This window comes from Lepidochelys olivacea (genome assembly GCF_965140295.1).
Source record: "Lepidochelys olivacea isolate rLepOli2 genome assembly, chromosome: 1".
NCBI lineage: Eukaryota > Metazoa > Chordata > Testudines > Cheloniidae > Lepidochelys > Lepidochelys olivacea.
Genome location: NC_140411.1, coordinates 329,111,750 through 329,134,308, shown reverse-complemented (window position 1 = coordinate 329,134,308; position 22,559 = coordinate 329,111,750). Strand labels below are relative to the sequence as shown.

Sequence of the window (22,559 nt, the reverse complement as noted above, 5' to 3'; positions counted from 1 at the left end):
CTGCTCCCTACCTCTGGATAAGGGGCTAGAGATTTATGTGTCATTAAAACTCCATGCTCCATTTAGATTATTTATATCTTAATATTACATTCTTTCTCTCTCTCTGCCCCCCTTTTTTGCTTTAGCAAAGAGAGTTACAGTAAATGTATCAACTTTCCAAAACACTAATGCTAGCAGATAATATTTACAGAGGATGAACACCATATTCACTACATTATCTGAAGAAAATACACTTTTCTACTAATCATACTGGATCACACAGACAATACTGCTAAATACAATGAGATTTAGATAGTCTAGCCTTTTGACTTTTTGAGATTTCAAATACACTTCCATGGCTATTGTTGTTTTAAACTTTCATATCTTCAGAGGCTATTATTTTGCTCTTTACATTTTGCCAAATTGTGATCTTCCACATTTTAGGGAAATTCTCATGCCATGGAGGCATCTTTTAAGCCATTTAAAAAAATGCTGCATCATAGTTTATGACAGATAAACAACTTCTAGCTCATCAGCTCAACAACTGCTAATAAGCAGCTCTAGTTTTTTAATGAATAAGGACAGAGTAAAACATTATTTTAAGTATCCAATAAATAATGCTAAATCAATGCTGATTTACACAGAATTTCAATGGAAACATACATGATAGTCACATTAATACTAAATGAATTCATTATGATCAGTGTTATTACAGTGAATCACAAATGAATTCTTAATGATGAGAAACTTTATGTGTTACATGGAACAGGAACTGACAAGAAAGCCACTTAGATACACCTTCCTTATTCTACTACATTGCTAACTATTAATATATTCAAAAACTTAAAAGGAAAGCATCAGTGTTTTAAAAATAAGCCTTTTCACAATATATGTAATGGTCAGGAACAACTGTAAGGTTTTATTCTTTTTAAAGGTTCATTTTTCCCCTTTATAAATAGAAGTTCATTATAATAGGTGTTAGAATAATTAAAAAGTGATTACTGTAGGGTTCAGAAATTAGTTTGTTTGTTTGTTTTTTAGCAACCAACCAAAAGAATGGAGAGTTTATAGGTGTCCTTGTCTCACTTTTACAACCTCTTTGTTTTTGACTTGTAGGTTTTAATGTGCATCATAACACCTCTCATCCTGCAGTAAGATACTCTCTGGGGATCACTTGCAGAAAACAGGACACTGAATCCATAATTAAAGTAATCTCTTTCCAGGCAGATGCTTCAGTTGGCTCTGTTATCACATATTACAAAAGGCATCTTGAGGCCTATAAAATGTGCAGCAAATGGCTTTGGAGATGAGAAACAGCAATTTTTCATCTAATTTTGATCCATAGACATGTAAGTACTGCATTGCACTTCTTGGTATGGAGCCAAATAACTATTGTGGTTGTTGAAATGAGCCTGGCAGTAACCAAAATTAAAGAGTACTTCAGCTTTTATCCTCAGTCAGTAAGGTTTTTTGTAACCATCTTTGCGCTTAGCAAATAAGCACGCCATCTCAAACATGAGAGTTAATGCCTAAATGTGGATTTGGAAGAAAGGCTTTATACAGCTTAAGTTGTCATTCATATTCTCTATATATTTGCTTAAATTAAAGCCATAGTTCAAATTATGGTCCTAACATCTTCACTGCTTTGCAAAATAGTCTGCAACATTAACTGGAAACATTTTTCCAGTTTATCTTTTGTATACTATTTTAGGACACTTAGGACATTGCTCTTTGAAATCTGTAAGTAGGTTCTGCTAAGTAATTTGTTCACATCACTTATAATCCTTTCCATAAACACTAATGCTGATAAGTGCTGGATGAGCTTTATGAAGCACATTTTTGGTTCCAGATTAAGACTCCTGAGTTGTATGTAGCCAAAATTTGACCTCAAATTAGTAAAACATTGAAAAGGAAGACTGACTGTTTTGTATTATTCATGTCTTACTGCTTACTGTTTTAAATCCTTCCCTGCCTATGTGGAAAACAACATAGATTAATAGAGACCTGCTTGTTTTCAAGAGATTATAAATGTATTTCACAAAAAATATATTAAATAATGAATATCTTATAACTTGGTTCAACTGAATTATGCTGAGTTAAGGAGGCTATTTAGAAGACTATACATAATATGTTAGATTTTTTCATCACTAAGGAGTAGAGGATCCAAGTCAGCCAACAGTAATAGTATGTTTGAAAAAATTATCTTACATTGTTACAGTATCTATAAAATACTTGTTACAGGAGTTGTCATTAGGACATCAGCACTTATCAACGGTAGCTACAAAGTGGTGTTTGGGACACTGCATTTATTTTTTCTTACAAATAATAAATTATAATATCGATATCACTATAGCAAGTTGGAGCCCTAATCATGGACCAAGACCCCACTGTGCAAGGTGCTGTGCAAACACAAAACAACTGATGGTTCCTTTCCCAAAGAGCTTACAATCTAAGCAAGCAATACTCAGTAATAAGGTAACATTGTGATGCCTCAGATATATGTATGGTCACTATTGGTAAATGATGACTTTTTTTTATAGTCACCACTGTAGGCAAGGCTGGAACCATTTTCTAGGACCTGATCCAAAACCCAGTTAATAGAATGGAGTCTTTTCTATTGATTTCAGCAGGCTTCGAATCAGGACCATAGCATTTGTGGGGATGTACGTGTCACAAGAGGGCTAGAAGAAACACATGAAAAAGGGCATTCTAAATGGCCTCAGAAGAATTTCACATTCTTGGCAGCTGAAAAATATTCAAGTGAATGACAAATATCAATAATATGTTCATCCTGGGACAAGTCTCAAAGACTTTGCTCATTTTCTATACAGATCTTTCTCAGTCAAAAATCCCATTGAAGTAACTAGAAGGTTTGGTCAAAATAAGGACTGAGTAAAGGAACTGTGTACAAGAAAACTAGAAAGAAAAAACTAAAACAGTTGTAATTCACACTGTTAGTTGTTTCGATGCAAGTCTGTGTGTGAACACTCTTTGTTTTGGAACAACAGTGCCCTATTTAGATATAACTTAAGGCATATATTGAAATAGCTCATTGACCAGCTTAAATTATATGGAAATAGAGCACTCTTATTCCAGAATAAAGTGTGTCCACATACAGACTTGCACTGAAATAGCTAAAGATGTGATTAACAACCAATTTAGTTACAGTATTTGAGTTCCAGTTTCCATGTAGACAAGCTCTGATTAAGGACTCTAGGATTTGGCACTCTGCTAGAAGTATTAACAACAATACAATTTAATGACTTTCCCTGAAATTAATCCTCCAGTCAGTTATTTTGATTATGAAACCACACCATTTTGGTGACATATTAATAGTAGCAGAATGCAGATTGTAGCAGAATATAGCTACATAGGAGGAAGCAAAACAGATTAGCTAACATTTCATTTTTTATTGGTTGGAATTATTTAAAATAATAATAGATCTGGTTTTTTAAAATAAACTTAATTGAGATGGGAAGAATAGACCTCAGAGTTTTATACAGTTTGAAAAACAATTAGGAAGCATGTGATGGGATATACTTCCCATATTGTTCTTGACATGCCCACCCTGAGCTACTGTAGGGTCACCCAGCAGAGGGTCAAAGTCTGTTTTTTAGGGGAGGAGAATAGGAAACATGGCAGAGATTCAGTGATTGGAGAACCAATGCAGCTGGTGCTAATTTAAGTTTTGCCACTAACTTCAATGGGGCCTATATTTCATTCCTTGACTTTTGGGGGACATAAACTTCAAAGAAATGCCCTTTTAACAGAGACTGAGGTGAAACAATCAATTTTCTTATTTGTGTTGGACAAGCATTATTTGCTTCCCGCAAAGTCCCCAGCCCTCAGGCACACATAAGAAGTCCTGCTGAATACTACATCTGAAATTAATCTCTGCTGTACTTCATCCAAAGAAGAAGGGAGAGGGAAATATCATTCAGTTTTGCTTTTGTACATCAAGAGTAGGAACAGAGCATCCTAATGTGTTTTCTACTGACTATTTAAACAATCAAACCAAAATTTCAAACAAAATCTAAACTGAAGCATTAAAAACACAAAAAAATTGGCAGTCTGTTTCTACAGCAGGACCATTGCATATTTAAGTGCTTTGCTGGATTGAAACTCTGCAGCACCTTACAGGGTAGAGCCCTTAATGATATTAATTCTATAAAAACAAAGTACTTAGCAAAATTCTCTTGCAAGAAATCCAGTGCCTCCTGCAGATGCATACACACAATGCTCTTATCTGAAACTCATCCATGCATTAAACATTTTCTGTATTCTCCATTCCAAAGATTGCATTAAAATTATCTGACTCACTCGACTGTCTATAGGTACATTCCAAAGCTGAGATCTTATAAAAGAGTTCTGTGCAGACATTCTATCTGGCTGTGGAAATTTTTTTTGTAGGACTGGGGTCTACCTTCCTACTACATCTGGGATGTGTGTGTGTGTGATGGGGAAGGAAGGGAATAGACCATAGTTTTATATATTATTCATCTCTATGATTTCACAGTGTGACTCACTCAATGTTCAAACCCCACTGTTTAGAAACACCCAGCATTTCCACAACAGTTCAAGCAATTTCCACTTCATGTCCATTTCAATGAGCATAATTCTTCCAGGGGCTCATCTTCAAAACCTAATTATCAATCAAAATATATACCACCCAAGTAATGGGTACATTTCTCAATGGGGAATAAATTAAAATCTAATCTCAGCTTCTAAAATTCTCCAATGAACATTTGTGAGAAGGGAAGTATTCTCATTGCAAATGATTTATTGTTTAGACTCTCCTAGCAGAAAATGATCAGCTTCCATTTTCTCTCATGCAGAAGGTGCCAAGGTCCAGTATGGAAATATTCCAAAATTTTAACAAAACATCCAAAGGCAACACTAAACAACAGCCTCCTGCTACAGTACAAGTATGTGATATACAAAAGTTGTAGCTGTACAAAGGAGAGAGGAGGGAAACAGAGTATTGCTAACATTGTCATGACATTTTTGCAATTACTATTTTTGGCATTGCATGACTCAATTGAAAGGAGGAATGTATCCTTTACAACCAGTAGAGACAGGGAAAACCTATGCCTATCATTTGAGCAGAGTCCAAACAACCTTTTGGCAGAACTGGTGTGTCCTTTTCTTTTAAATCATTTTTCACATGCTCACTCTTCCTGATTTGTGCTGATGTGAGCATGTTGGGTCGCGTCAGGTACTTGGCAGATTGCATCCCTGGAAACAAGACAGCACCATGCACTTTATGGTACGAAATGGCCTTTTTTTTTGTGAGACCTTTGAGAAAGAATTAAATTACTGGACAATCCTCCTCTCCTCAGAGTGAACTCTAAAGTGAATAGCTTCCTTCCTCAGGCGAAAAGGCAAAATAAGATGTAAAATGTCATGCAGCTCTTCCCTTTATTTGCAGTCCTTTATCATAGAGCTAATCAGGAATTTTTTAATTAAATTTTTTGGTTGGAAAACATGGATTCATCCAAACTGAAAGTTTTCATGGAAATGTATCAGTTTTGATTACTCTTTCATTAGGAAAGATTTCTCAGGTCCAGAACGGAACAGCTGGTCAAAACATCAGCCTGAGAGAAAAACAGCCAATAGCTCAGTGATTAGAGCTGTCAACTGGCATGTGTGAGACCTGGATTCAAGTCTCTGCTCTGCTTGATTTGGAGCTTTGACTCTCCCACATCCCCAGTAAGTACCCTGACCACTGGGCTATTCTGGGGTAGGTTGTTCTCAGTCTCTTCTGTTGAAGCTGTTACACTTTATAAATAATGAAGTAGTCATTGGGCCAGAGGGAGACTGACTATAGCTCAGTGGTTAGGGCACTGAGTCAGACAAAGTAGGGAACTGAACCTTGGTCTCCCACATCCCAGGCTATTCTGGGGTCTCTCCAGGGGTGCTGGAACTAGGGGTGCTGGGGGTGCTCCTGCACTCCCTGGCTTAAAGTGGTTTCCATCATATACAGGATTTAAAGTTTTGTTCAGTGGCTCTCAGCACCCCCGCTATAAAAACTGTTCCAGCGCCAATGGGTCTCTTTGTTTTTTCATGAAATGTTTCAGAAGGTCTCGATTTCATCCCAATGTCACTGAAATGAAACGGCGAAACCTCATCATTTTTCACAAAATGGAATCCTTGTTTTCCCAGCCAGCCCTACTTTATTGCTTGCAACTGCCAACTGCTCTGCTCATTTAGAAGCTCTTGGCCCTAGACAACAATGTGGCCTGTATAAACAGCCCTGGAGTGGTGGTGAATTCCATACTGATGTTGCCTAGTAGCTCCACAAATCAGCAAAACAAACTGCTAAACCCATCTAGAGAAAGGGATCCAACCAAAGCCAAAGTTTTGATTCTCAAAATTCAAACATGTAGATCCCTTCCACATGCTCTGTCAGCACCAGAACTGCTATCACCTTACAGGACTATACACAAATTAGATTGTCATAGTCTATGGGCTTGATTCACCACTCCATCTGAGGAGGTGTGCTGAACACAGCCTGTGCCAGCTCCCATGATTCTGAGCCACCTTGCCTCTACTAAGCAGCCCTAACTTTCATCACTGGCATAAGGTCCCTTAGGCAATTGGAAGTTCAGGTGTAGTGGAGCTTTGCCATGTTCCCTCACACCCCTGTCCCATCCACATTGCACTCTCAAAACACCCCAACATGCCTCTTCTCTCCTCATATGCAAGAGGTCCACTGGCAGAGTTCCCCAGTGGTCCCCAAATTGTGGGGCACAGAGGAACATTCAGGGGTGTGTGCAGAAGGGCCTGGTTCAGCCCCCATGGGAAGCAGTCAGAGAGTGCCACCCAGCCCCGCTCTGCCCCCAGCCCAGCTCTGGCCCCAGCCACAGCTCCACTCCACCCCCTGCTCTGCCCCCAGCCTAGCTCTTCCCTCCATCCCCAGGTCTGCCCCCAGTTCCACCTTAAACCCAAGCTAATCTGCTGAGTCAACTGTGCAGTAATGAAGGGGAGACGTGGACAGATTCCATTACTGGTGCAACAGGAAAAAGTTTGGGCACCCTAGACTGTGGGAATTCTTCACTGGTTATTTCCAGCTGCTTTCAGGCAGTGTAAAATAAGCATCCTTGGTGCACCAGAGATGCAAGATCAATTTCTGCAGAATCAGTGAGGTCTAAGCTGTTTGGGGATCATATTCAACAGAGCCATAATGATACCATGTATGGTAGTTAGCAGTTAGTATTCACTGAAAAATGCACAAACACTGAAGATAAAGGAAATAATCTGGGCACCACATCAAAATGAGACCTGTATAGAGCCAAGTTCCTAATCAACTATTGGCCTGTGCTTTTTTCAGAAATGCTTCACATAATGTTGATTGGCAGCATAACAAAGCTTGTTTCAAGAGAAGAGTCTAGGGAAGAGGGAATGCTTTGAGTCGGATGCATCACAGTTCCACTAAACTGAATCACCAGAAGGAGCAAACAGTCATGTTTTTTTTTAAAAAAAGCATGTTATCAAGAACACTGAAAAATAAAACAGCCGGAATATTGGGTTAATATTTGACTCATTCTTAGGGATCTAGCACATGGTTCTTAATTGCAAACAGCAGCAAAAGGAAAAGTATTCTAGGTTCATTCATGTCTGGTGTTTGACCAAATGTTGTAAATGTAATTCTGCAGTTATCATGCTGCATTTTGTCCATGATGAACAACTGTGGGCAAGGATTGTGTTAGCTGGACAGTGTACCACAGAAAGCTTATATCAACTTTATTTATTGAAAGACCCACAAGACTCTTCCTTGAAAAAATACATACTGCAGTAGCTCATTCCAGTTATAAAGAACCAGAATTCTATGTACTACATGATTTAATATATTGTTGATCAGAAAGCAGCTATTGTTGCATAAAACCGGCACAACAATGGTGGAAAGAATACTTTGCTATATGGACAATAGTGGAACACATCTTCCGATCCTGAAACCTTGTATAATTTCTAACAAGAAAGTGAGTGCTGAAAAAGTAGCCTTAGTCCAAGTAATAACATGTACCCAGCTGTTGAAAAATAAACTAGAGAAAATATGGGCAAACTTCCAATTCTGAGTGGCCCTTTCTCATCTCATACAAAATAAGGCTGGTGAGAATTTCCAGAATTGATAACCCTTTGTTTTTCAAGGAGGCAATGTGGCGCCCCTCCAGTGGATAGGGAAATGCAATAGGACTGAGGAAACCTGAGTTCTCTTTCCAACTCTGCCAGTATCCTGCTGTTTGATCATAAGAATTATCCTGCTTGGTTGTTTGACTAGTGGCAACCATGGAGAAAAACGTCTAACCATGCTGGTAGATGTATAAAAATTTCTCAGCTGACACAACAGCAGACCTGCTAAAGGACGTGTAATTGTACTCTGAATGGTGATGCTGTAAAAATAGCATCATGGGGTGCCATGTCCATTGTATCTAAATGAGTTCAGACCAAATGTAGTCTCAGTTTATAAGTCAAATGCTGTTTTTTCTAACTTCCAGTCCTGGAAACTCACCCTGGGCTCTAGAATCAAACTGAATTCTTCTCTTCTTTTATTTCAAGAATATAAAAGCAAATGGGACCATGGAGGGAGAATACCAGTGCAGTTGCCCTGAACTGTTACAGGTGCCAGTCTCTTCTATTCTCTGCCTGTGGCACACAACAGTTTAGTCTCCTGAGAACTGAAATGCTTTAATCTAACATATGTTACTGGACTCAGCGTAGAGGTAAACTGGGTGAAATTCAATGGCTTGTGATCTACAGGAGATCAGATTACGTGATCTAATGGTTCTTTCTGCCTTTAAACTCTATGAAACTAAGAATTCAAGATTCCTGAATCTCAGAATTCCTCTGCCATCAGCAAATAGTTGTGAAACCATTGGAAACATTTTTGTTTCATCCCCCTTTAGTGGTCGGTTCCCCTAGAGGATGACAACCTACTACTACTGCTATCCATTAGTCCATTAGCTCATATGTGCTCTGAATCTAAAGGTTCCAATCCTGTTGATACTCTGTGTTCATGTCAAAATGATTCCACATGCTTGAATTTCTGTGTTTTCAGTTTGCTTTTTTAAAACTTAGAAAATAATAACCCACAAAAATACATTAAAATAAGGTAAAGTTGCAAAGTCAAGCACAAAAGGCTAGAATATGCCAGAATTAAGATTGTTTGTGACTTAAGGTTACGCATATGCATTATAATACAGTCTATAATTATATGATCACAAATCACAACAAAAACTGAGGCAGGGGACCTACAGACAACAGCCTTTTTCACACACAACTCTGATCCACCCCCAAAGTACCATTAAAGCTGTGAGTCTGTCATGGAGGTCACGGAAGTGACGGATTCCGTGACTTTCTGGGACCTCCGTGACTTCTGCGGTGGCTGGAGCAGCTGGCTCCAGGGCTGCCTGAGCAGGCAGCCCCTGAGCCAGCTGCACCAGCTGCTGCTGGGGCAGCCTCAGGCTGCCACAACCCCTGCCCGCTGCTGCCTGGCCCTCCCTCCCCAGCACTGGGCGGGTCCTAGGCCGCACACCATCCCCCCTCCGAACACTCCAGGGCTGTGCGCCACTCCCCACCCCCAGCACATGTTGCACCCCTGGGCCACCCGCAGAGCACCCACAGTGCCCCAGGATGCCCCCACCCCAGCACCCAAATTTTAGCCAGGGGTATATATTACAAGTCATAGACAGGTCACCAGCCATGAATTTTTATTTACTGCCCGTGACCTGTCCATGACTTTTACTAAAAATACCTGTGACTAAAACGTAGCTTTATATATCATCCATTCTTTTTACTGAATTAGTCAGGGGTCCTATGGAAAAAATAGTATGTGATCATGTAATTAAAGACTCTTATCACAATGCATATGTACATACCCTGGGGCTGAATTTAGCTTGCCTGGGCAACCGTTTGAGAACTTGACTTTTCTACTTTAATGTTCTTTTGTTGTTATTGTGTGTGGGTAATAAATACAATACAGACTAACACAGCTGCTACTCTGAAACCTGTCATATTTAACTTTGGAAGTATTTTCCTGTATTTCTTTCAGTAATTATTTTTAACAAACTAAAAAGTTAGTAAACAGGCTGTCTTAAATGACAGTTTAGCTAAGTGGTTTACCAGGAGATTGTGGTTCACTCAGACAGTATGTCACTTTTCCACCATGGTTAAAGGACTAATATAGCAGACTGTGTAATCTTCTTGGCTGTTTGTTCAATATTTCCACAGTTCTCATCATGGGGTTTCTATAAATGTTTTAAATGGGGAACCAGGCTTTTAAATCACAGCCTTTATTTTATGTATTGTTTGTACACTATGATATTTCAGGTTCATGTATTAACATAGCTGCCAACTAACAGCAATGGTCCCGGACACATAGACATACAAATTTCATTTCTGGAAGAGAGTACTTAAAATTTCCCAGAAGGGAGTTGTATTATTAAGGGATTATAGTAACATGACCACATGGAAAAAGCATATTTGATTTCCTGTAACTTCACTTTAAACCAAGGGTGCCAAACGTCTTCTCTGGAGAGGGCCAAATTCCTTTTTAATTTATGGCCGGGGTGGCCAACCTGGGGCTCCAGAGTCGCATGTGGCTCTTCAGAAGTTAATACGCGGCTCCTTGGATAGGCACCGACTCCGGGGCTGGAGCTACAGGCGCCAACTTTCCAATGTGCCGGGGGGCGCTCACTGCTCGACCCCTGGCTCTGGCGCAGGCCCTGCCCCCACTCCACCCCTTCCCGCCCCCTCCCCTGAGCCTGCTGTGCCCTCGCTCCTTCCCCTCCACTCCAGAGCCTCCTGCACACCACAAAACAGCTGATCGAGAGGTGCACGGAGATAGGGGAGGCGCTGATTGGCGGGGCTGCTGGTGGGTGGGAGACGCTGGGAACGGGGGGAGCTGAAGATGGGGGCTGCTGACGTATTACTGTGGCTCTTTGGCAATGTACAATTGGTAAATTCTAGCTCCTTCTCAGGCTCAGGTTGGCCACTCCTGATTTATGGCCTTTGGACTAGGTCTATTACAAAATTAGGGTCATATTCTACTCTCCTTCAACAGTATGGTTGTCTGCACTACTATTCAGTCCCCACTTTTGTTGAGCAATGCTACTACATGCTGCCTCAGACAATATGCACCTCACGGTTGAATATAAGGGTGCTAATCTATCCCTTAGTAAGTTACTGTTACATTCAAGTTTACTTAGGGGAAAAAATGAGGTAAGGAACTTGTAGGAACAGCTATTTCTGCCCTTTTTTGGCTATTTGCACATGCAGGTACCCAGCATGTACACACAATTCCACTAACTGTGTGAATTAGGTGACAAAATTATTAGAAAATAAGAGTATTTTTTAGTATTTCATTAGATTTAATTTTACAATGCATCATGATGAATGGGGCAGTTCAAATCTCTTAGATCCATTGTTATATGCTACCTTCAGATTCAGTAAGACAACACTGTAAAGTTAACAAATTCAGTTCATATTTGAACGGAGTTTTTATGACCACAAGGTCTAAAAATATAGGTTTTTTTAAATAATAGCTTACATTCTGCAATCAGAATCTGTCACAGATGCTTGATAAATACTTAAATAGGCAGTAACAACCCTCAGGATGGGTGGTTAATACACTGGTTTAATCTCCAGGTTAGCATACAAGTTACGTGCAATGTGTTCATAGCAGCAATCAAAATGATATTTTCTTCAGTGGCTACTTAAAAATAGAAATGTATGACACATATATACTTCTAAACACATAGAAAAGAATATTTTTCTATAACACTCTGAATATTGCTCTATAATATTGTATTTCTAGACTTCTGTTGTAAATTATTCCAGAGATTAAAGCACAAATTGCTTTTGCAATTGAGGTCATCCTTATCACTTTCACAAACTGGTAAGTGAAGCTATCTATAAAAGCACCCATCTTAACAATCTAAGCTATAATGTTATGTATCACCTTGCAAAGGAGTCAAGCCAATACATGCAGGGGCTTAACTAGGTTAGTGTGAGCTCAAAGAACAAATTGTAACAGCAACTTTTAATAGAAAGATATTATGCTATGCAAATTTCCATACAAACAGTTAAATGACTTATTGGCCAAATAAAGGGCCTGATTTTCAAAGGTAATCAGCATTTACAACTCCCATTGGTTGGGAGTCACGGGTGCTCAGCACATCTTAGGATCAATCCCAAAATTTTGCCAACAAAACTACTCAACTCGACATTAAACATTTTTAAAATTTACATTGCCAGAGTTCATCTTTAAGTATCTCTGATGGGAAGACAGAGAAATATTCAAATGTATCACATTAAGCTGCTATCAGAAGCTTTCTACTGCTTGGAAATATCTGTACTTTTCATTTTCATAAACAATGTATTTGTAAAAGGGTGCCACTATATATTTATTGTTGATTGATTGAGATATTTAGACAACAAGAATAAACAATAGCTCAAATGCTGCCAATCTAAGCATAGTTCATTATCTGATATTGCACAGAGACAGAACAGATCTTGTAAAATTGACACATGTCATCACTATGGCCCAGATTGTGATACCTTTACTCATGATATATAGTACGCACTGACTTCAATGGGACTACCTATGGAGTAAAGTATAAAGAGAGTAAAGAATGAGTCAAGAGAGCATGAATAAAGGTATCAGAATCTAGCCCTATGTGATTTGCAGTATAAGTCTGTGTATTCACATGATCTTATACATAATATGAATATCAAACTACATACAATTATAAAGAGAACGGGCTGAGAAAAGAAGAGAAGAAACTTAATTGTGCATTGACCTCAATGAGAGTTGAGTGTGCTCAGTCCCTTTTAGGATTGAGCTCTAACAGAGCACAGAGAGACCAAGGGTGAAATCCTGGTGCTACTAAAGCCCATGGGAGTTTTGCCATGAACTTTAATAGGGACAGGATGTCACTATAAGAGCCTGGGTTCTCCTCTCACTGATTTTACAATAGTGTAACTCCAGTGACTTCAATCAAGTTACTTCTGATTAACATGAGTTTAAGTAAGAGGTGGATCTGTCCTAACATTCAGAAATGACCTTGGTATTCCCATTCCCCAGACCTTGGCATTTAAGCATATCAGTGATGAAGACACTCCTCACATACCTGCCTGGCTGGGATTAAGGGATGATGGTTATTGTAAGAGATGGAGAAGATTAAGAGCTACAAAGAGATACAATATTGGTCCTAAATTGAAAGGATGACCTTTTGGTGAAGCTAGGCAGTGTAAATGAGAGACCATGCTCCCATGAATAGAAAGTGTAGGATTAATAGAATGATCAAAATTCACATAATTATGAATTGAAACTCAATCTTAAACTGGAGATTATTTAATTTTATATTCCACTCCTGAAGTCTTTTAAACTGGCATAGTTCCCTACTTCTAAATAAATACATTACAATATTTTAAATCATGTCATTAATCTAAGTGTGGATGCTACTAACTTGAATTCATTGTGTTTTTCGTTCTCCTACACATACACGTCCGGTGAACTCCACCCCAGTTCAGTAGTGTTTAAAAGTTACTATAGGACAGCTGTTAGGTGGCCTGTGAGAGATTGGTTTGGTGGTTTCTGTCAAGTTCTCAGGGCAGAAGTATAAACATTACAAAAAATCCACTGACATAGCTGGCACTAATTAGCAGCCTTGTTATCAGTCTCAGCAGAGGTCAAGGACTGAATGGCTATAGAGGCTGAATTGAGACAGACATACTGGCAACAGCATGGAAAAGCTTGCATTACTGCTGTCTGTGGTGTTCCTGTTCTGTTGGTAAACAGTCTCCTGAGTACTCATTCTGGCACCTTTCAAACGTATTAAATTTGCACTAATTTTTAAACTAGATTAGCAGTTAAAGGTGGTGGCATGTGTTGTTTAAAAGTTAATTTTGTCCAGATGTCTGTTAAGGAACAGCTACATCCTACCAAGCAGAACAATGATGAAGAGCAACGAGATCAGCCTGTAGTTGCCCTTGTACATTGACATATGATGCTGGTACTTTGCCTGAAGCCCACACTTTTAAGAACAGTTGATGCAGCCAGTTGTTCACTGGTTCCAAGACACCTTTGAGTAGCTGAGGTGGAATACTATCAGGTTCAGCAGCATGTCCATTTCATAACTTTTAGACGGCCTTGCATATTCCTCAAGTGACAGAGGATCAGTGCTTGTCCCTGGGTCTCCAGCCATGTGGTTCATTTAGCTCTGGACTGTTGTCAGCAGGTGTGTAGTTCAGTGAGCTTTCATAATGTGTTTCCTATCAGTCCAGGACCTCATCTATCAATGAGCAAAGAGAGCTGTCTGGTTTTGTTAGGGGATGTTAGAAGGCTGTTTATGGCTACCAGGCAGGTATGTGATGGCTCAGGCAGGATGCAGATTGTTGTACTTTAAGCTTTGTCATCCAGGTAGTTGATGTAGATCTCATGGTCACGTTTTGCCATGGCCTGGAATATGGCTTTCAGCTGTTTATGTTCTTGGACAACTCCCTGTTTGTGTGCTTCTGCCTTTTTCGCTAATATAGCAAGCACTCTTCAGAAGGCCAAGGTTTCTTGAGAGACCACCTGAAGCCGATTGTTTCAGCAGTGGCGTGGTGTGTAATCTTCACACCGGTATTGGTGTGAGAGTGTGTGTTCGATCACAGCTTTTGCCACCTTTCTGAACAGCCTCACTTGAGCAGCAGAGTTGCATTCTTGCCCTGGCACTATTCTGCTGAGCTATCGACTGGATATTAGGATTTGCTGCTTCACACCTTGGAATCAAGGTCGGTCAAGAAGTGTTCACCAACCAAGACTATGTCAGTGATACTACCTTGCTTGCAGAGAAGTCAGAGAATTTCAGCCACATCCTCCAAGGTCTTTAAGACATTGCCCGCACTATGGAATTGAATATCTCATGGCAGACGATCAAGCTCCAGAACCTCAGACTTGGGCTACCAGAACGCAAGCACAGCTCAAGTGGTTGCAGCAAACTGGACTTTCTTTGAGAAATAGATCTTACCACCCCTCACATGAGGTCCATGTCTCATTTATGGATGCAAAAATGTCTTCATGCTGAGACAAAGTTCAGGCTCCATCAAACCTGTATACTTTCTCTATCACTATACTGGTCAAAAACCAGGACCCTTTTACAAGCAGACTTGGAGTGGTTAGAGACATTCCATACGTGCAGTCAATACCAAATCCTGAGCATACAGCGGTTTGACTTTGAGAGAAATGTAATAATCTTGCAGAGATCTGGCCTTCCTTCAATTGCTCATTATATTCGAATGATTCAGATTGCTTACATTTTCCTAGGACAGGTGCCTTCCCTAGTGTATACATTAACTGTTTATACAAACAATTAAAGGTAGGGTTTCCAGTAGTGATCACTGATGGCCTAACTGTGCTCCCATTAAAGTTAATGGGAAAACTCCCATTGGTTTCAGTGGGAACAGTTTTATGCCAGCACTGAGGGCTTTTGAAAATCCACCCTAAATTTGTTTAAATGTAAATCTGCAGTTATAGTAACTTTTACCTTTTCATAGACCTGTCCTCCAGCTCTCCTTGAAAGTGAAAATTATACAAAATACTGATTCAGGAATATAGGAATTCAATGCAAAATGCTAGCAAAAACATGTTTTGGAAAGTCACCACTCCTATAAATGACCTGAAAATCCCAGACTTGGGTAGGACCAACAATTATTTCATGAGCAATACTTTAAAAGAAGAGAAACAAACATCTGAGAAAGAAAGGAAATAAAATAGGGGTAGAAAGAAGAAAAAACGTCTTCTTATCCTGCTCTGGATTTCTTTGTATAATGACCTCCTCCTCCCAGCTAAGTACAGACACGATCATGGACTAGAGCTGGATTAACAGTTTCTATACTGTTAATTCATCCTCTATAGCTGGGAGGAGGAACCATTATACAAAAGGAACCTTCAAAACTATGATAATACAAATAATAAATATTATGAAGAGGTTGCGATGACGTAACAGTAAATTTCCTTCGAGTCACTATGCACAGCTGCTGTGCAATGCTATGTGCTGTAGGAAACATCTCTCGTTGAATCATGAAAATAAAGAGGCATGTATATATTCTGAATAGGCCACCATCATTAATCTTAACTACTTTCTGATTCCAATTTACCATTTGAGATTTTAAAAAATAGGATAGGGACATATATCTTCACTGTCATTGCAGTTTGTGATATATTAAAATCCAATCTATGCTCACTGTGCCCTAAGAATAGAAAGAATGCCGCATTGTTAGTAGAGGATAGTATTAATGACTAAAATGTAAAAAGCAGCCTATCAGTAGTCATTACATTCCCCACCTGCACTTATGTTCCCAAACAACCAACCCACCCACTTTTTTAAATATAAGAACAATTTAAGATTTCAGTCACAGTATGTGGAACCTTGATATGTGCAGCTTGTCAGTGGTGATGGAAAGGAAAAAAATCCTCATCTAAAACACAGACATCACAATTAATTTTGACTAGCATAACAGATGCCACTATTTTGAGTGACAAGAGACATACATGTAGAAAGCCTTAGAAACCTCAAACTGTTTGAATTGTTCACCTATTAATTATGGCACAGTCTGGCTTTAATATTTTTTATGAATGAGTCAGGCCTGAAATATGTCTATTTCCAACCCTACTGTAGGTGTGTTTCCCTTCAGAGACCTAATTTACCAAAACTTTAGGCTGGATGAATGGAAATTGCTTTTTCTAAATTTTTTTAAGATGACATACAAAAATTATATTACATTGCTAGAATACGAGGATATGTTATGCTTTGCAACTTTGACAGCACTTAATATGACACAATATAACCTAATAATGATTCAGGCTTTTCAAACAAAATTACTGGAGAGAATCAGTTGGAGAATTAATATCCTTTTTTTTTTCTTTTACGTGTAGTAAGCAAGCTGGATTACCCAAAAGAAAAAAATATAAAGTTATTGGCTAAGATTTTCTGATATTTCAGTATGATAGGTTTATTCTGTTTTATGTCAAGATTTGGAATCTGGACAATATCAAAACAGAGCTGTCAGTTACTAAATACCTAGGATTAAGAATGGACACCAAGTGAGTGGAAATATGAAAGTGATATAAACAGTCACTGGATAACTAATTATCAGTTGATCATTTACATCCACAATATGATCGATGGCTAGAAGAACTCAGTTCCTACTCAAATGCCAGGCTTTCAAAACCCTGGATGAACCTACAAATTCAACCCCACCCCATTTTTGTTTCACTGGAAAATGTTCGCTGGAGAAAAATGACAGGATATTGGTTTTTGGGTAGACAAAAAAACAGAACAACAAAATGCAAGAAATGTTTAGGTCTGGAAGATGGGAACGGTGTGGTAATGAACCCTAAAAAGATGGTAGAGGTAAGGAAAAGGTATTTCCAAAGGCTGTTAAATAAGAAGAGAGAGTTGTGAGTGCAACCATCACCGACAATTACGGAGAAGCCTCAAATGGTATTGATCTCTGTATAGGAGGTAGAAAAAGCACTTAATAAGATGAAGAATGGTAAAGCAGTTGATGAAGATGAGATAACTGGGCACTTAGAAATACTGGAATAAAGTGTCTTCACAGAGGAGTACACATTTCCTGGCATCCTCACGATACCAGATGATTGGAGAACAGGACTGATTGTCCCTCTTTGAAAGGTTAAGGGTTGTGCAAAGAATCATAGCACCTATGAAGGCATCATCCTGCTAAATCAGCCTCTTAAAGTTCTTGAGAGAGTTTTGGAGGTAAGGGTTAAGGTGCAAGGTGGAGGAAAATATATGAAAGGACACATGGCTTTAAGAAGGGAAGGGTACTATACATGCAATATTTGCAGTGAGATAGAAGTTTGAAAGAATGATAAATGGAGAGCATAACACTCAGTCACCCAGGGGTGAACACTTCGCACAAAGTGATCACTCTATATGTGACCTATCAGTCCCCATCCTGAAAGGAAACCTGCACACTTTCAAAAGATGAGCCTGGAAGCTTAAATTCATTACTTTGCTAGACACTAAAAATCATGGCCTAAAAAGAGACACTGGATTTATGGCTTATTACAACAATCTATAACCCACTAACCCCCTCTTTTTGTGCTTTGACTGCAGAGTTATTACAGGCCATTCTACCTTGAACGGTCCCCTTACAATATGTGCTAACTATTTATGCTAAACAATCTGTTCCACCTTGCATTTTGCTGTGATGTTGGGAGTATCTCTCCAGGATCTGAAGAAGAGCTCTGTGTGGTGCAAAAGCCTGTCTCTCACCAACAGAAGTTGGTCCAATAAAAAATATTACCTCACCCACCTTGTCTCGCTAATATCCATGGGCCGACATGGCTACAACTACACCGCACATAACTGCTCTTGAGAAAGCAGGACTTCGTTCTACATGAGCTGGTGTCTGGAGTACTGAAATGGATGGGAAGGAGACTGTAAGAAATGGAGATGATGGAGGAGCCATATTGAGGGTCAAGAGCGAAGGTGGTAACAATACATGGAATTTTGGAGAGTTTTGAGGTGACTGAGGTGACTTGTATGTATGAGGTGACATACATACAAGGCAGTATGCTGAGTCCACTTCTCTTCATCCTACCTATGGAGTTAATTAGTAAGATAACTGAGCCTGTGGAGACAGAGAAAACTGATGTGTGTTGATGATCTGCTTGTGACAGAATGCATCCTTGTATCTGCACTATACATACTATTGTACTCATCTTTGTAGAATGTATGCCTTGTGAGGTATCATTTGAAAACTCATAACTTGCTGGTCAATCTTATCATGGTGAAATATACATAGCAATATTGCATGTGAAGTTATAAACTTCCCCCACACAATGTAGCTTCCCTGACACAGGGAAGAAAGGTAAGCAGCAGGATACGGACCGTGGACTTCAGGAAAGCAGACTTCGACTCCCTCAGGGAACGGATGGGTAGGATCCCCTGGGGGACTAACATGAAGGGGAAAGGAGTCCAGGAGAGCTGGCTGTATTTCAAGGAATCCCTGTTGAGGTTACAGGGACAAACCATCCCGATGAGTCGAAAGAATAGTAAATATGGCAGGCGACCAGCTTGGCTTAACAGTGAAATCCTAGTGGATCTTAAACATAAAAAAGAAGCTTACAAGAAGTGGAAGGTTGGACATATGACCAGGGAAGAGTATAAAAATATTGCTCGGGCATGTAGGAATGAAATCAGGAGGGCCAAATCGCACCTGGAGCTGCAGCTAGCAAGAGATGTCAAGAGTAACAAGAAGGGTTTCTTCAGGTATGTTGGCAACAAGAAGAAAGCCAGGGAAAGTGTGGGCCCCTTTCTGAATGAGGGTGGCAACCTAGTGACAGAGGATGTGGAAAAAGCTAATGTGCTCAATGCTTTTTTTTGCCTCTGTCTTCACTAACAAGGACAGCTCCCAGACTGCTGCGCTGGGCATCACAACATGGGGAGAAGATGGCCAGCCCTCTGTGAAGAAAGAGGTGGTTAGGGACTATTTAGAAAAGCTGGACATGTACAAGTCCACGGGGCCGGACGAGTTGCATCCGAGAGTGCTAAAGGAATTGGCGGCTGTGATTGCAGAGCCATTGGCCATTATCTTTGAAAACTCATGGCGAACGGGGGAAGTCCCGGATGACTAGAAAAAGGCTAATGTAGTGCCAATCTTTAAAAAAGGGAAGAAGGAGGATCCTGGGAACTACAGGCCAGTCAGCCTCACCTCAGTCCCCGGAAAAATCATGGAGCAGGTCCTCAAGGAATCAATCCTGAAGCACTTACATGAGAGGAAAGTGATCAGGAACAGTCAGCATGGATTCACCAAGGGAAGGTCATGCCTGACTAATCTAATCGCCTTCTATGATGAGATTACTGGTTTTGTGGATGAAGGGAAAGCAGTGGATGTATTGTTTCTTGACTTTAGCAAAGCTTTTGACACGGTCTCCCACAGTATTCTTGTCAGCAAGTTAAAGAAGTATGGGCTGGATGAATGCACTATAAGGTGGGTAGAAAGTTGGTTAGATTGTCGGGCTCAACAGGTAGTGATCAATGGCTCCATGTCTAGTTGGCAGCCGGTGTCAAGTGGAGTGCCCCAGGGGTCGGTCCTGGGGCCGGTTTTGTTCAATATCTTCATAAATGATCTGAAGGATGGTGTGGATTGCACTCTCAGCAAATTTGCGGATGATACTAAACTGGGAGGAGTGGTAGATACACTGGAGGGCAGGGATAGGATACAGAGGGACCTATACAAATTGGAGGATTGGGCCAAAAGAAATCTGATGAGGTTTAATAATGATAAGTGCAGAATCCTGCACTTAGGACGGAAGAACCCAATGCACAGCTACAGACTAGGGACCGAATGGCTAGGCAGCAGTTCTGCGGAAAAGGACCTGGGGTGACAGTGGACGAGAAGCTGGATATGAGTCAGCAGTGTGCCCTTGTTGACAAGAAGGCCAATGGCATTTTGGGATGTATAAGTAGGGGCATTGCCAGCAGATTGAGGGACGTGATCGTCCCCCTCTATTCGACATTGGTGAGGCCTCAACTGGAGTACTGTGTCCAGTTTTGGGCCCCACACTACAAGAAGGATGTGGATAAATTGGAGAGAGTCCAGCGAAGGGCAACAAAAATGATTAAGGGTCTGGAACACGTGACTTATGAGGAGAGGCTGAGGGAACTGGGATTGTTTAGTCTGCAGAAGAGAAGAATGAGGGGGGATTTGATAGCTGCTTTCAACTACCTGAGAGGTGGTTCCAGAGAGGATGGTTCTAGACTATTCTCAGAAGAGGACAGGACAAGGAGTAATGGTCTCAAGTTGCAGTGGGGGAGGTTTAGGTTGGATATTAGGAAAAACTTTTTCACTAGGAGGGTGGTGAAACACTGGAATGCGTTACCTAGGGAGGTGGTAGAATCTCCTTCCTTCGAAGTTTTTAAGGTCAGGCTTGACAAAGGCCTGGCTGGGATGATTTAATTGGGGATTGGTCCTGCTTTGAGCAGGGGGTTGGACTAGATGACCTCCTGAGGTCCCTTCCAACCCTGATATTCTATGATTCTATGATGTTAAAAATGTATGTTCAAAACTCATGTAGCACCAAACTGGTCAAACAGGCCTGTCCTTAACAAAGGAGTATGTGTTTGCATTAATTTGTATTTAAGCAGTAAACAGAGTCATCAAGCAGAAAGGGGAAGGGAGGAAACAGGAAACCTGCATCTGAGCAGACACAGGTGAAAAAATCCAGCAGGGAACGTTCTTCCACACAGATTTTGCATCTCCTGGTCTCCCAGCTCAGCAGCCCCATGTGCCCCACTGTGGCTGTCTTAACCTGGGTCTGTGGACAAGCTACTGTGATGAACGTCAGCTCCTGGGAGAATTCTGCACTTGCACAGAAATTTTTTTTCTCCACAGAAAATACATTGGTTTCAGAGTAACAGCCGTGTTAGTCTGTATTCGCAAAAAGAAAAGGAGTACTTGTGGCACCTTAGAGACTAACCAATTTATTTGAGCATAAGCTTTCGTGAGCTACAGCTCACTTCATCGGATGCATACTGTGGAAAGTATAGAAGATCTTTTTATACACACAAAGCATGAAAAAATGGGTGTTTTTACCACTACAAAAGGTCCCCCCCCCACAAACCCACTCTTCTGTTGGTAATAGCTTACCTAAAGTGATCACTCTCCTTACAATGTGTATGATAATCAAGGTGGGCCATTTCCAGCACAAATCCAGGGTTTAACAAGAACGTCTGGGGGGGGGCGGGGGGAGGTAAGGAAAAAACAAGGGGAAATAGGTTACCTTGCCAACTGTGCCCACATATCTATTCAGGGGACACCATCACAGGGCCTAATCACATCAGCCACACTATCAGAGGCTCGTTCACCTGCACATCCTACAATGTGATATATGCCATCATGTGCCAGCAATGCCCCTCTGCCATGTACATTGGTCAAACTGGACAGTCTCTACGTAAAAGAATAAATTGACACAAATCAGATGTCAAGAATTATAACATTCATAAACCAGTCGGAGAACACTTCAATCTCTCTGGTCACGCGATTACAGACATGAAATTTGCGATATTACAACAAAAAAACTTCAAAACCAGACTCCAGTGAAAGACTGTTGAATTGGAATTCATTTTCAAATTGGATACAATTAACTTAGGCTTGAATAGAGACTGGGAGTGGCTAAGTCATTATGCAAGGTAACCTATTTCCCCTTGTTTTTTCCTTACCGCCCCCCCTCAGACGTTCGTGTTAAACCCTGGATTTGTGCTGGAAATGGCCCACCTTGATTATCATACACACTGTAAGGAGAGTGATCACTTTAGATAAGCTATTACCAGCAGGAGAGTGGGGTGGGGGGAGAGAAAGCCTTTTGTAGTGGTAAACACCCATTTTTTCATGCTTTGTGTGTATAAAAAGATCTTGTGTACTTTCCACAGTATGCATCCGATGAAGTGAGCTGTAGCTCACAAAAGCTTATTCTCAAATAAATTGGTTAGTCGCTAAGGTGCCACAAGTACTCCTTTCCTTTTTGAGAAAATACATTCTGCCCCAGAAATGCTGCAGTTCCACCC

At 40.3% G+C, this 22,559-nt stretch overlaps 1 protein-coding gene across 1 annotated transcript in view; it reads right to left on the bottom strand.

Annotated features, from left to right (window-relative positions):
• The window catches only part of RELN (reelin), a 451,858-nt gene that overhangs the window by 308,523 nt on the left and 120,776 nt on the right, over positions 1 to 22,559 (bottom strand). The window lies entirely within an intron of this gene.